Source organism: Uloborus diversus, unplaced genomic scaffold, assembly GCF_026930045.1.
Source record: "Uloborus diversus isolate 005 unplaced genomic scaffold, Udiv.v.3.1 scaffold_11, whole genome shotgun sequence".
Classification (NCBI taxonomy): domain Eukaryota; kingdom Metazoa; phylum Arthropoda; class Arachnida; order Araneae; family Uloboridae; genus Uloborus; species Uloborus diversus.
Genome location: NW_026557765.1, coordinates 6,333,139 through 6,345,787, shown reverse-complemented (window position 1 = coordinate 6,345,787; position 12,649 = coordinate 6,333,139).

The following is a 12,649-nucleotide window of genomic DNA, read 5'->3' as shown; positions in this document are numbered from 1 at the left end:
TCTTCTTGTAAAACCTAAAAAGTTTTAGTTTTTTGTTTTGTTTTGTCTTATTTATTTTCTTTTTCTTCTTTCTTTCTCTAAACTTTTTTATCTAGAAAAAAGGGATGCTTTCCAATCCGATTTAAAGGTGTTTTTTTTTTCTTCATTTACTTTAAATTTTCTTACAAATAAACGATGTCAACATCTACTCGTATATATGCGGGAAGCATAAAAAGGAAAAAAATGTACATTTATAGATTTAAAATGGTGGATTTGGAAAGAAAATATTCCATTTTCTAGGTGTGCAATAAACTTTATTTTAGTGTGCTTGATGCTAACTAAGGTCCGAAATTTGTGTAGACTACTAATAAAACGAGCTGATGTGTGCATCACATGACTTCCTTTTACTCTAATTTAATGTCATATTCTCATTATTGGCAATTTTAATGTGATTCAATAGTTTACTCTCTAAATATCACCAACAGTGTCCAATTAAAACCAGATTAAAAAAAAAAAAAATTAAAAAATCGCCAAACTTATCGCCAAGTTCACGACAAAACTTGGCGACCAAAAGACTGGCGGTATATCGCCAAGTGCCCGTCAAATTATAACACCACTTGCGTTTACATCGAAATTAACAATGATTTCTCTCCAAAAAAGGGCAAAAGACCCCCTTCGGAGCATCTGAATGCAACCAAAAACGCAGGTGCACAACTAGACTCTACTAGGAGTCTAATTATCAAATTTCAACTTTCTAGGACATTCCGTTCTTGAGTTATGCGACATACATACACACATATATACGTACATACAGACGTCACGCGAAAACTCGTTGTAATTTACTCGGGGATCGTCAAAATGGATATTCCGGGTGTCTGTACGTTCCTAGGCACATATCCACGTGTGGTCGGGTTGAAAAATAAACTCGACATTCATTCGGGGGTGAGAAAAATATAAATTAAGGTCGATTTTTGAGTGAAAGTTTTTTCGCGAATACAATACTTCCTTTTTTATAAAAGGAAGTAAAAATGCTGAATTCTTAAGTCTTTTAAATCACAATATATTAAAGATGTATATTGTTTTGCATTCAAATACAAGTAATGGAATTTTTTTTCAAATGTATATAACCACATTCAAGGCTCGTTAGTCTCTCAAAAGCTAACCATACTAAAACGTTGAAATGTATATTATAAAGTTTTTAAAGTCCATTGTTCAAATGCTTACTGAACGCATTTTACTGCAAGTCAACTATAAAATTATGAGTTGGGGCAGTAAATATTGTTAACTCTATTCCTATGGGAACCACTTAGGAAGTTTTTGAATTTCTATTGGCCATGAACTCCAAAATTGAAGTTTATCAGTTGTTTAATGTAAAACCCATTTATATATAGCTTTTTATCTAACCTTCAATAACTTCAAGAATACTAGAACATTCAGAAATGTAGTGAAATGTGGGGAAAAAAGAAGTACTGGTAGTTAAGGGTGACTTTCCTTTTCCAAAATGAACAATTTGGAAATATGTTTTGAAAATTGCAATCCATAAAGAAAGAGCAATTTATTTTAAAATGATCCTGGCATTCAACATCATATTTATTATTTTTAGCAGTAAATGTATGCATTCAAATATGAGTGGATTTTTTTTTTTTTTTTTTAACTTTTCTTTTTCTTGGGGCAAAGTGAAAATTTAAATGTTTTTCTAATGAAATATTTCGAACAGATTATCAAGAATTATTTTGATGAAATGAATGGGTAAGTAAAATAATGAATGAAGAAAATTATATGTAGAGAAACAATAGAAGAATAAAAAGGTAAATGAGTGCTAATAAGCACGAAACTGCAGTCCTCGGCTGGAATGACTGAGATAGAACCCCTATAACTGGAGAGGCCGACGCATCCGCCACTTTGGAGCAAGCGTACAACAGGGAAAGCTACCTTTACTGGCAATCGTTCGTCAAACAGGGGAACGAGAGAGTCCGAGATCGGAGGTGAACATTGGCGAATTTTTGGAATGAGTTGGCGTCGTTTCCAGGCTACCAGTCACTTCGCGGGCTATTAATTATCCATTTCTTTTTTCTTTCTGCATCTGCTGGAAATCTGAAGAGCTGAAATCCCTTCTTGGAGCTGTTTGCACAATTAATAGCAGAACAACCACCCATTTGACTCAATTTAACACAAGCTAAAGAAATGTAAACATCAGCAGTCATGCTATCGCTACGAAGCACTGGATCAAGTTTGTTCCAAAATGGCGGATGCGTCGGCTGCTCCACTATAGGGGCCTTAGACTGAGATGGCAGTGTAATTCTGCCTTAGCCCTGGCTATAGGGCGGTAACTTACTGAAATTAGTTGATTGAGGTTTGAAAGCTCATATATGAGTGAATAAAATGGTAAATAAATAAGAAAAAATGTAAATAAGTGAGTAAATATGTGAATTTTGAAATGTAAATGAATTGATCTGCAAATGATTACGTGGAATAAGTAAACGAAATGAATTATTTCGCTTTACCCCATCCACTTTGCCCCACATGCGCTTGACTAATTGGACAAAACATTTAAAGTAAACATTAGTTTAATATTAAACAAATAAACACTGCACCGAATATTACTAGGTCTCAATTAATATTTAAAATGCTAACAATAAAAATTTTATCAATTTATAATTTTAAAAAAAAGAATAATTTTTGACTTCCGACAAAGTATTACATGAGTATCAATTTTTGAAAATTGCTTGTATTACCCTATGCTTTTATCTTCAGAGATTACTTTTTTCTGATTGGAACAGCCTGCATGTATTACTGCATAGGTAAAATATCAAAAGATAGGTGGCTCTGAAAGCAGAGTAAATATTTCACCATTTCACTTCGTCCAGCTATTTCACTTGGCCACACATTCCTCTACAATGCATTTTTAAATCGTGCATGTTTATTTGATGCTGATATGTGATTCTACGCTCATAGGTTTCAAATATAAAACGTATCACATCAGATATTTATTAAGCCGCATCTTTTTCATTTAAATATCTTAATGTTTTTTTTTTGTTTTAAAAAATCTAGTTAAATTGTCTTAAAACAGTCTACAATTACTCTAAAGCAACTAAAATAGCTCACTATAACTCTCTAATGCCATGTGCGAGTATAATTAACATGAGAAGTAGCCTTGAATGAATGAACTTTAGTTACATAATTCTCAAAACGAATCAATTAAATATGATTCAAAGCATTCCTCATCAATATCTGCAAGTAATATGCACATCAGTAAACGACCCAATAAACCATGATTAGTTGAAATTACTAATTTTAATGGAGAATGCTGCTTTGCTCTCAAGTTTAACCCAGAGATTATTCCGGTATTTCCAGGTAGATGATTAAGTGACAAAGTGCTGCTCCTGGATACGCTAAGGGAATTTTAAAGTAATAATTTCGAAGCATAAAATTTGGTTTTAACGATATGCGTTTCTCAGTATCAAAACTCTGTCAAGTTATAAATATTTAACTTTTATTAGCGTTATTCAAAACTTGTTATTTATAGAAGTTGCGCAGTTGAAAATAACCGGGCATTCACACTATGCGCTTTTTTTATTTTTTAAGAATCGAATTAAATTCTGCACATGATGCAAATTATATTAAATATTCATTTTTCTAACAATAGATTCATGAATCTTAAAATTGAATTTCATAAATAAGAATTTTGTACTTTTAAACCAAGAAATACAAAATTAGCCTTTAGTTGGAAAACATCATGTCCAACATTTTCAGCTACGTTCCGAGCATATGATGTTAAGTAGGCACAAATTTATGCACATTTTTAAATGAACGATGTAAAATACTTAATGCATGCATTGGATTCTATTCTAATAAAATTTGATTTTGAATTGCACATGTTTAAAATTTTCAAAAGAAGGAAAACTGCTTAAAATTATATCTAAGTTTAAAATTCAGAAATGTTGTGCTAGTAACTCTGTCTTTTTCAAAAGGAGAAATTAAAAGCTTTTATTTTTTCGTATAATTCCGTTGCGACGTTTATGTAAATTATGTAAGAGCGTCCTTTTATGAAAGTTTCACTATGCAAAAGTACGTATTTTTAATGCAATGTCTCTGAATTATCATATTGGTAAAAATTAGCTACATACAAAAAGGCTGTTATTATTTTTTTTAACGTTCGAAGTTATACGGGAAATTGTTTTTACTGAATCTAGTCCATGTATAAACATAATTATAGACTGCTCAAGTTATGAGAGTTGATTGGGGGATAAACAAGACCTGCTGTATTACAAGTAGGGGGTAGGTTAATGCGTGGGTAGGTTGGCGGACTGCAAGTTATTTTCGTCCTAAAAGACAAGTCTAATCAATTTTAGTCAAATAGTTCGTTATTACTTGGTTGCTTTTCATTCATGAATAAAATAATTATTTGATTTTGAACAAGGTAAGTTAATTTTCACATAGTCGCATAGAAGCATTTTAGCCTAAAATAATTATACAAGATTATTTTTTTCTTTATTTCTGTTTGGGCTGCGTTAGGCACCTTAACCTTTTGCAGATCTGGTACGATACACGATATCAAACTTCCATGTACCTCCAGTAAACGCGAACGTCCATGGTACAGATAATTTTGACATCCATTGTCCACCAGATAAAGGCAACTTGACTCTTTTCTATGCGAAACTGCCTTGGAGGCTTTAATTTTGCTGAGAGCATTTAAAGCCACGCGAATACATAAAGGAGCCTTTACACGCCATATATCTTGAAAATTCAGCGACTGGCAGCGGAAGGTCAGAACCCGTTACCACGACAAAGAAGGCCAACGACTCATCACCACGCCACACAGCGGATTATTAACACAAGATACTCATAAGCATATTCCGATTTTCTGGGGTTTATTCCAGGGCTGTAAAGTTGAGGGAAACTGACAGACTTCGACTCCGTAGCCATGACAACGCAGTGGACTCGGAGAGTGGAGAACTGACTTGATCCTACCCCAACTCGATCCTATTCCGACTCGGCAGACTTGGTTCATTCTACAAAATGACACATCAGTTAAAATGATTCGGCTGCTTCAATGTCGTGGGACGCTTAAAACTGAAAACGGCGAAATGGAGCCTGGTTAGCGCATAGATCAACAGGCAGGTTAGGGCAAAGATCAACAGGCAGTAAAGTAACGTAAAGTAACAACGTCTAAAAAGCACAAATTCGCAGATTATTGCAGACGTATGTTTCGGCGTTTCAGGGAACGCCTTTTTCAAACGTAGTGAGCTTATGGATGAAAAGACATCCGACAAAAGCCAAGAGGAGATAAGCGTACAGCTTGAAAGGTAAAAAAAGCAGATTAGCCAAACACCAATGAGAAAATTCTAAACCAGTAAGGAACCAATAGGAATGCGAACAGAGGCAGGTTAGTGCATAGATCAACAGGTAGATTGGTGGGAAATTACAGGGTAGGTTGACGCACAGATCACGGAGCAGGTTGGCGCATACATCAAGCATACCTCCAACATTTCAGCCACATGCATCAACCATTAGATACAAGTGTATATTGCCAATTTAAGTGATATTTTTCACCTGTAATTCATAGATGGTGAGTTATCGTCAGTGTGATGCTGAGAAAACGATTAAAAAGGCATTGCTGCTTTACGAGACACGCACAAACACTTGTTGCTGATACAACCAACATTATAAGTACTGTTTAAGGCTTTCACGGCCGGCGTCAATATGAGGAGATAACATTTCCGGGCTTATTGGCCGTGGTCTAATTGGAGTAAAAATTCCAGACGTTTCGGCTTGCTTTGCTGCAGCCATCATCAGTGGTTTGAGTTTTGTGAGACTGATTCCTTGCTTCGGTGGCTCCGGTATTTAAGCAAACTGCTGCTGCGCTGCTGGTCCTGCTTGGGAGGCATTCTCAAGGCGCTGGTAGAATAAGGTTCCTGATTGGATGAGATTCAAGCCGCTGGGTGATCCTGGTACCTGATTGGATGGGATTCACAAGCCGTGGTGGCTACCGGTTTCTGATTGGATGGGACCACAGTATGTTTTAGACTGTTGTGGCCAGTGGATCTAAGGGCAGGGTGCCATGTTTTTGGTAAATTGAAACATTATAAGTGTTCTTAAAGGAATTGGTGTGACTTCTTCTGACTGGTGTGATATTTCTGACTTTTTCCATGATTTACTTTCTGCAAGCCCCTCATTTAGAGGGGTCAGGGGAGAGGTCATCAAGTGTCCCATTTCTGGTTATAAAAAAATAATGTATTTAAGTATCAGTGAACGTGGTTATTGAGGTCTTTTTGATAAAAACTGCATCGAGACTGCACCTTTTGTCCACTCTAAGAAAAATTCGAAATGGCGAACCTGACTTTGTCTTCCTCCCAAAACAGAGCAAAGCAAAGCGCATTAGTTACGAAAATTATACAATTCATACTTCTGTCTGACCACGGATTGTATGGAAAGACAAACATCCGTTTTACAGCCGGAAATGTAAGAATCTATATTTTTTTTTTACCGATGTCAGCTTTTGCAGAAGCAGAGTCTTATTCAAATCAGCGGAATACTCGCATCAAATGTTTACTTTCCCCCCTCATTCACATAGATTCGTCTTATCTGGACGTTTGAAAATTCCATGCAATCCGTGGTTGGACAGTACAAATAAAAACAAAAGAATCAGAAGAGATAGAAACTATTAAATTAAGCCTCTGATGCCGAATAAATCTTATACTGATAACTAAAGCAGAAAACCAAGTGAGCTGTGTATTAATGTCATAAAATTTCACATGTAAGCGCTGTAATTAACGACTTTTTTTTATGTAAATGACTTGAAGTTAAAAAAAAAATTAACGTTAAGTAAACTAACCTTAGTGAGTTAATTAAAAGTTAAGTAACAAATTTTTATTAAATTCCTTTGATTTCTTTAATAATGTCCAGAAGTAGTATGAGTTTTTCACCCTTTTATGTAGAATTTTACATTGACTGAGAAAAAAAAAAGTCAAAAACCAAAACATGTTTCTTAGTTTGGCTACATATTGTGTAAATATACGTACATGTACATATTGTGTACACTATTTGTGAAAAATTTGCATGGGCAATGTATCCTAAAAGAAAAAGGTTTTCCAGACAGGAAAAGCATAGTTATACAAATTTAATTTTTTTATTCAAACACAAACACAAAAACATTCCTGAAGAATGTAATGATGATAAGATTGCTCGTAGATTTTTTTCAATCTAAATAAAAAGCGTATAGTTAAAATTTGCAAAAACTATTTTCTGAAATTAAAAGATGGACAGTATTGACTGGCAGCAACTGTGTAAACTAACTTAAAGACGTCATTATAACAGGAGACAAAATGAAATATCTTATCCGTGACCATATCATTAAAAAAAAAAAAAAAACATGTTTTGTTATTTGATTTCTTTTAATTATTCTTTTCCTGTGTATTTTTAATGTATTTTATTATTTCATGTATTTATATTAATTTATCTATTTAGTTTATTCTTTTTTTTACATGAGTTTTAGTTATTGCTACTAACTGATGTATAAACTGTCAGCCATTATTAAATGATTCTTTTAAAATAACTAATTTATTGAGTTTTAAAACCTCTTTTATTGCTTAAAAATGGTTTACTCATACATAACAAAGGCCATGAATTCATCTGCAAAAAAATACTGCTTTTAGTTAAAAACAAAGATTTTCTTTACCTCAAATTCAATCACGATGACAAACTAGAGTTGCGTTTACCACCCATCACACTTTGGAAGCAGTAATTGATTTCCAAACTTTTCCTTTAGGCATACTTTCTGTCGTAATCATAATTTCATTTTCGATGCTTTTATGATGGTAATAAAATTTTCATTATCTTAATAAACCGCTGCGCACGAGTGTCTTTTCCCATTGCTGTCCGATCCCGAGCATTTCGTTTGACATTTACAACCAACTTTTCATTAATACTTGTATTATTCCTTTAAAAATAAATCTAGAGTAGCCGGTTATTCGCACCGCAATATACACTTTTTTTTTGTATTATTTTATATTGTATTTACTAGATCGCACGGCATTTATCTTTGTTAAGTAAATCAGTTTTAAACCTTAATATTTATATTAAAAAAAAAACAATTAAGAATTAATGTTTTGCATTTTCTTTGACGTTTTACTAAAAATATGTTTCACTATTGTTCCGTTCATTTCTAATCAACAGTATATAAAATACTTGTTGAATTCCAAATAAAAGAATAGTTTTCAATGTTTTTCAAAAAAAAAGTTTTATCTCACAAAATATAATACAAAGTAGGTATTTAAATGAACTACAAATCACCTTTTGTCAACAAATACTTAAAGAAAAGGATTAATCACTGGATAAACTACTTTCCGAGTTTTGTTACCCCCAAATAGTTTCTCTTTGGTCCAGGAGAGTTGTGGGCGTCTCTGCTGCACGTTAATCTTTGGTTTTACTTTGAGGGCCCGCAATTGAAACTGCAATTTATGCAGTCGTCCAGTTGACTTGAACACGACTATTGATTCCTTCAACACTTATTAATGTCAAAAGAATTTTTAAAGCTATTATTTTGGACGACTTATTTGACATTGCATTCATTTAGCATTCTAGCAGTTGCTAGTAGCGTTTTGTCCCATTTACTCCCGTTACTTTTTTTGCTAACTAAATCTTCTATATTCCCTTAAAATAATCAAAACCGTAGATTCCAAAACATTCATTTTGATTCAAGATGGATTGCTTTTTTCTAACCTTAAACACTGATTCAAAACATAACTTTGTTGTTTCAAAATTCCCCTTTGCGGCGTCATTTCAATTAAAAAAATACCGTATGATTTTCCGAGAGCCAATCTTTATACTTGTCACTATTTCTCGATTAATAGATGTACAAATAATTTCTGTTTTTCAAATTAACATTGAATGAACCGATTATTCTATATTTTTACCCATATGTGCATAATGCATAAAAAGCATTTAGGATGTGACATCACCTTTGACCACGACAATGATGTCCAAAACAAACTACATAGGTTTCAACACTCATGTGGAACCCTTACAAGAACCCTAAAGAGAAAAACAAGAAAGGAAACACAACTGAAGTTCTATAAGGTTTTGGCGGTGCCAACCTTACTATACGACTCTGAAACATGGACTTTGAGCAGTCAAGAAACTAGTAGAATTCAAGCAGCAGAGATGAAGTATTTGCGATCACTGAAGAACTGCACTATCCTAGACAAAATAAGGAATGAATCTATGCGTAGGGAATTACAGATATTCAGCCTCAATGAAAAAATTACGGAATATCGTAGCGATTGGAAAAACCATGTTCGACGTATGGCACGAGGGACACTTCCAAGAGCTGCCTTTATAGACCAAGGGGCAAACGAGACCGTGGTAGGCCCGGGAAGCGGTGGGGTGATCAAGAAGCCGAAACAGGCTATATGCCTAATCCTTGAGGAAGAAGAAGATAAAAAGCATTAAATTTTTAAAATGTGCTTACGACCCATAATTGGCGAAGCAGTTTAAGGATCTATTGGAATTCACTGATAGAATTGGATATTTTCCACCAATTTAAGTAAAATTTAGTACCTTTGTTTTTCCCATTCTTATTTAAAAAGTTCTAGTACTTAATTACTGATAATAGAGTCATTTCAATACTAAATGTGAGGGTCATTTTGTAATATTTCATTCAGTTTTACTTACTTTCTAAACTATATATTTTATTTTTACCCTGTACATTTTCGTTCATCATGTTATTGCTATTTTCGCAGAAAATTTCAATCCTCATAACTATAATAGCAAATTCACTGCTCAAGTAACGTTCTGACGTCATCAGAAATTAAACTCACGCCATAGCATGAGAATTTGATAATATTTTTAGGCAATGTTTGACATGCAAGGAAATGCTTTATTTTGACAAGGTTGATTTGGATCCGGTAACTTAACCGTTTTACTGGTAAGACTCATTTTAGGGGAATAAAGAAACGAAAAAGTGGTTAACAATGAACGCTATCTACTGGAGTTTAGGGGGAATCCACTGGAGTTAGGGTTAACAATTTCAACTATCTAAGTACCATCTATCAGGCAACTGCTTTGTTCAAATGTAGAAGCAATTTTAACCCGTCATACCTTTACGAGCGATTTTCTAGTTGTTAATAAGTTTATTTATCATAGTTTCTAGTTGAAGGAATAAATACTCAAAAGAAAATGTTAAAAAGATTTTTTTTTTTTTTTGCAGATTAGTTGACAATAGTATGGTCAATTATAAATAAACGCAAAGCGGCCGACTATGGCCGATTAATCGGCGCATCCCTAGTTAAAAGTATACTTGAAAACCATGTTATGTTCTGCGAGTAAACTGTGTATGTTTTAAACGCGTTTTACACTTCCTGACGATAAACTATGTCAAACCCCTTCTCCCTCAATAAGATTGCTCTTTATAGATCGAACCATTCGCAGGCCAAGTGTGATACCCCAATTTGGCACCCATTCTTTCATGTTGCACCTCAAGTGTTTTGAATGCGCCTTACACTTCATGACGCTAAACTATGTCAAACCCCTCCCCCTCAATGGGATTGCGCTTTATAGATCCAACCATTCGCAGACCAAGTGTGATACCCCAATTTGGCATCCATTCTTTCACGTTGCACCTCAAGTGTTTTGAATGTGCCTTAAGCGTTGGTTTCCTAGGAGCGAACACGCTTAGCGTCGGCGTCGCTACTCGCCGAGGCGAAAACTTGATTCTTCTGCTCATGCGCGCCCGAGCTAATTCGGCGTCGTGAATGGCCACGCCGGAATCCACTTGACTTTGATCTCAGCGTTACGGTGAGGGGCGACGTCGAAGATCGGCGATTCGCTCCTAGGAAACCAAGGCTTTATTACACTTCATGACGCTAAACTGTGTCAAACCCTTCCCATTCAATGGGATTGCGCTTTATAGATCCAACCATTCGCAGACCAAGTGCCATACCCCATTTTGGCATCCAGTCTTTCACGTTGCACCTCAATCAACGAAGCGTCATTACCACGAGAGTATGACGTCGAGTTTCTCCACTAGATGAGGGCACCTGGACTCTTATCGGAGCGAAAATGCACTGAGGAACATAATGTCGTGAAAATTACTATATTATAATTCTTTTCTTAAGCAGTAAGTTACCACCATTAAGTCAGTTTATTACAAGGACGAAGCTGCAGTCTCCGGATTTCATAACCAAACTCTTGGTTTATTAGGTTTCTAATACATTTGAAAACCTTCATAGCTTCACCTTCATAGCGCCTTTAAAACACTGCCGTCGAAGTTTAGTTAATCATCAGAAACCATAGCATTAGAAACCGGACTCACGGTTTATTTAGTTTCTAATATATATATATATATTTAATCATAAGTTATAGTTGCAAAATTATGACAAATTTAAGAAATTTTGTAATGTTCAAGTGCTTCTAGAATTAAACTTTTTGGTAGAAAACACCGTTGTCGAAATTTCTTCAAGCATCAGTAAACGAAGTATTAGAAATCGGACTCATGGTCAGTCTCTCTTTTTTTAAAAAAAAACTTCACAGCATTACATTTGAAAATTCTGCCAAATTTTAAAAATTTCACAATATTTAAAAAAAATTTTTTACCTTTATACCGTTGTATTTGAAAAATTCTAACAAATTTGAGAAATTTTGTAACATTCAAGTGCTTCCTGAAATAGATTTTTCTCTGGAAAACACAGCCGTCAAACTTTAATTCAAGCATCAAATAGTCACCGGGTTATCCAAGTGCTAATATGACTTTTCAAAAACTCGAACGTTCCTAAAAGTCAGTGAAGTATTGGAACAGAAATACATCTGCATCATCAGATTCAGGAACGAAGAAAGATCAAGTACTCAAAAACTTGGTGGGAGTATCATGTTTAATATCCATTTCGCAAAATGACGTATCGATTTTTCGCTTCTTGAAAAATGTAAAACAAAGCATTTTACCCTGAAGAATGGAAATTAAATTCCATAAAATATAAATTGAGTGTTATTTCTCCATAGCAGCAGTTTATTGTTCATCATAAAACAAAAGAGAATTATGCATCAGGTCTTCTTCATGAAACAAGGAGTTCCGTATAGAGCTATACGAGCCCTCTTTTCTGCTTATCTGCTTCGATTATCCACTAAATCTAGCTGCTAATGTTTAAGATTCATGTTTTTCACAATGAAAGACCAGTTTTCGGAAAGTAAATTCATTTTTTTTCCTTAAATGAATTATCATTAGTACCTTTCTTCTATAAATTGCCAAAGAAAAAGGGAATGGAAAATGCTTTGTTTGTCAATTGTTAGAGAATGTTCATTCACCGGATTTGTGTCCTGTTGATTTTCGTATTTCATATGTTTTCCTTATTCATACACTACCTACCCCATCTTATAGGTTCCTATGTTTTCCGCAGTCCCTCCGTTCCTATGATTCCCTCCGCTTCAATGTTAATAAGTTTTCCGCAGTCTCTATATTTCTATGTTTTCCAAAGTCCCTATGTTTCTATGTTTTCCGCAGTCTCTATGTTTCTATGTTTTCCAAAGTCCCTATGTTTCTATGTTTCCCGAAGTCCCTATGTTTCTATGTTTTCCGAAGTCCCTATGTTACTATGTTTTATACAGTCCCTATGTTCCTAGGATTACCCCAGTTCCTATGTTTTCCCCAGTTCATATGTTTTCCGCTAGTTCAATGTTC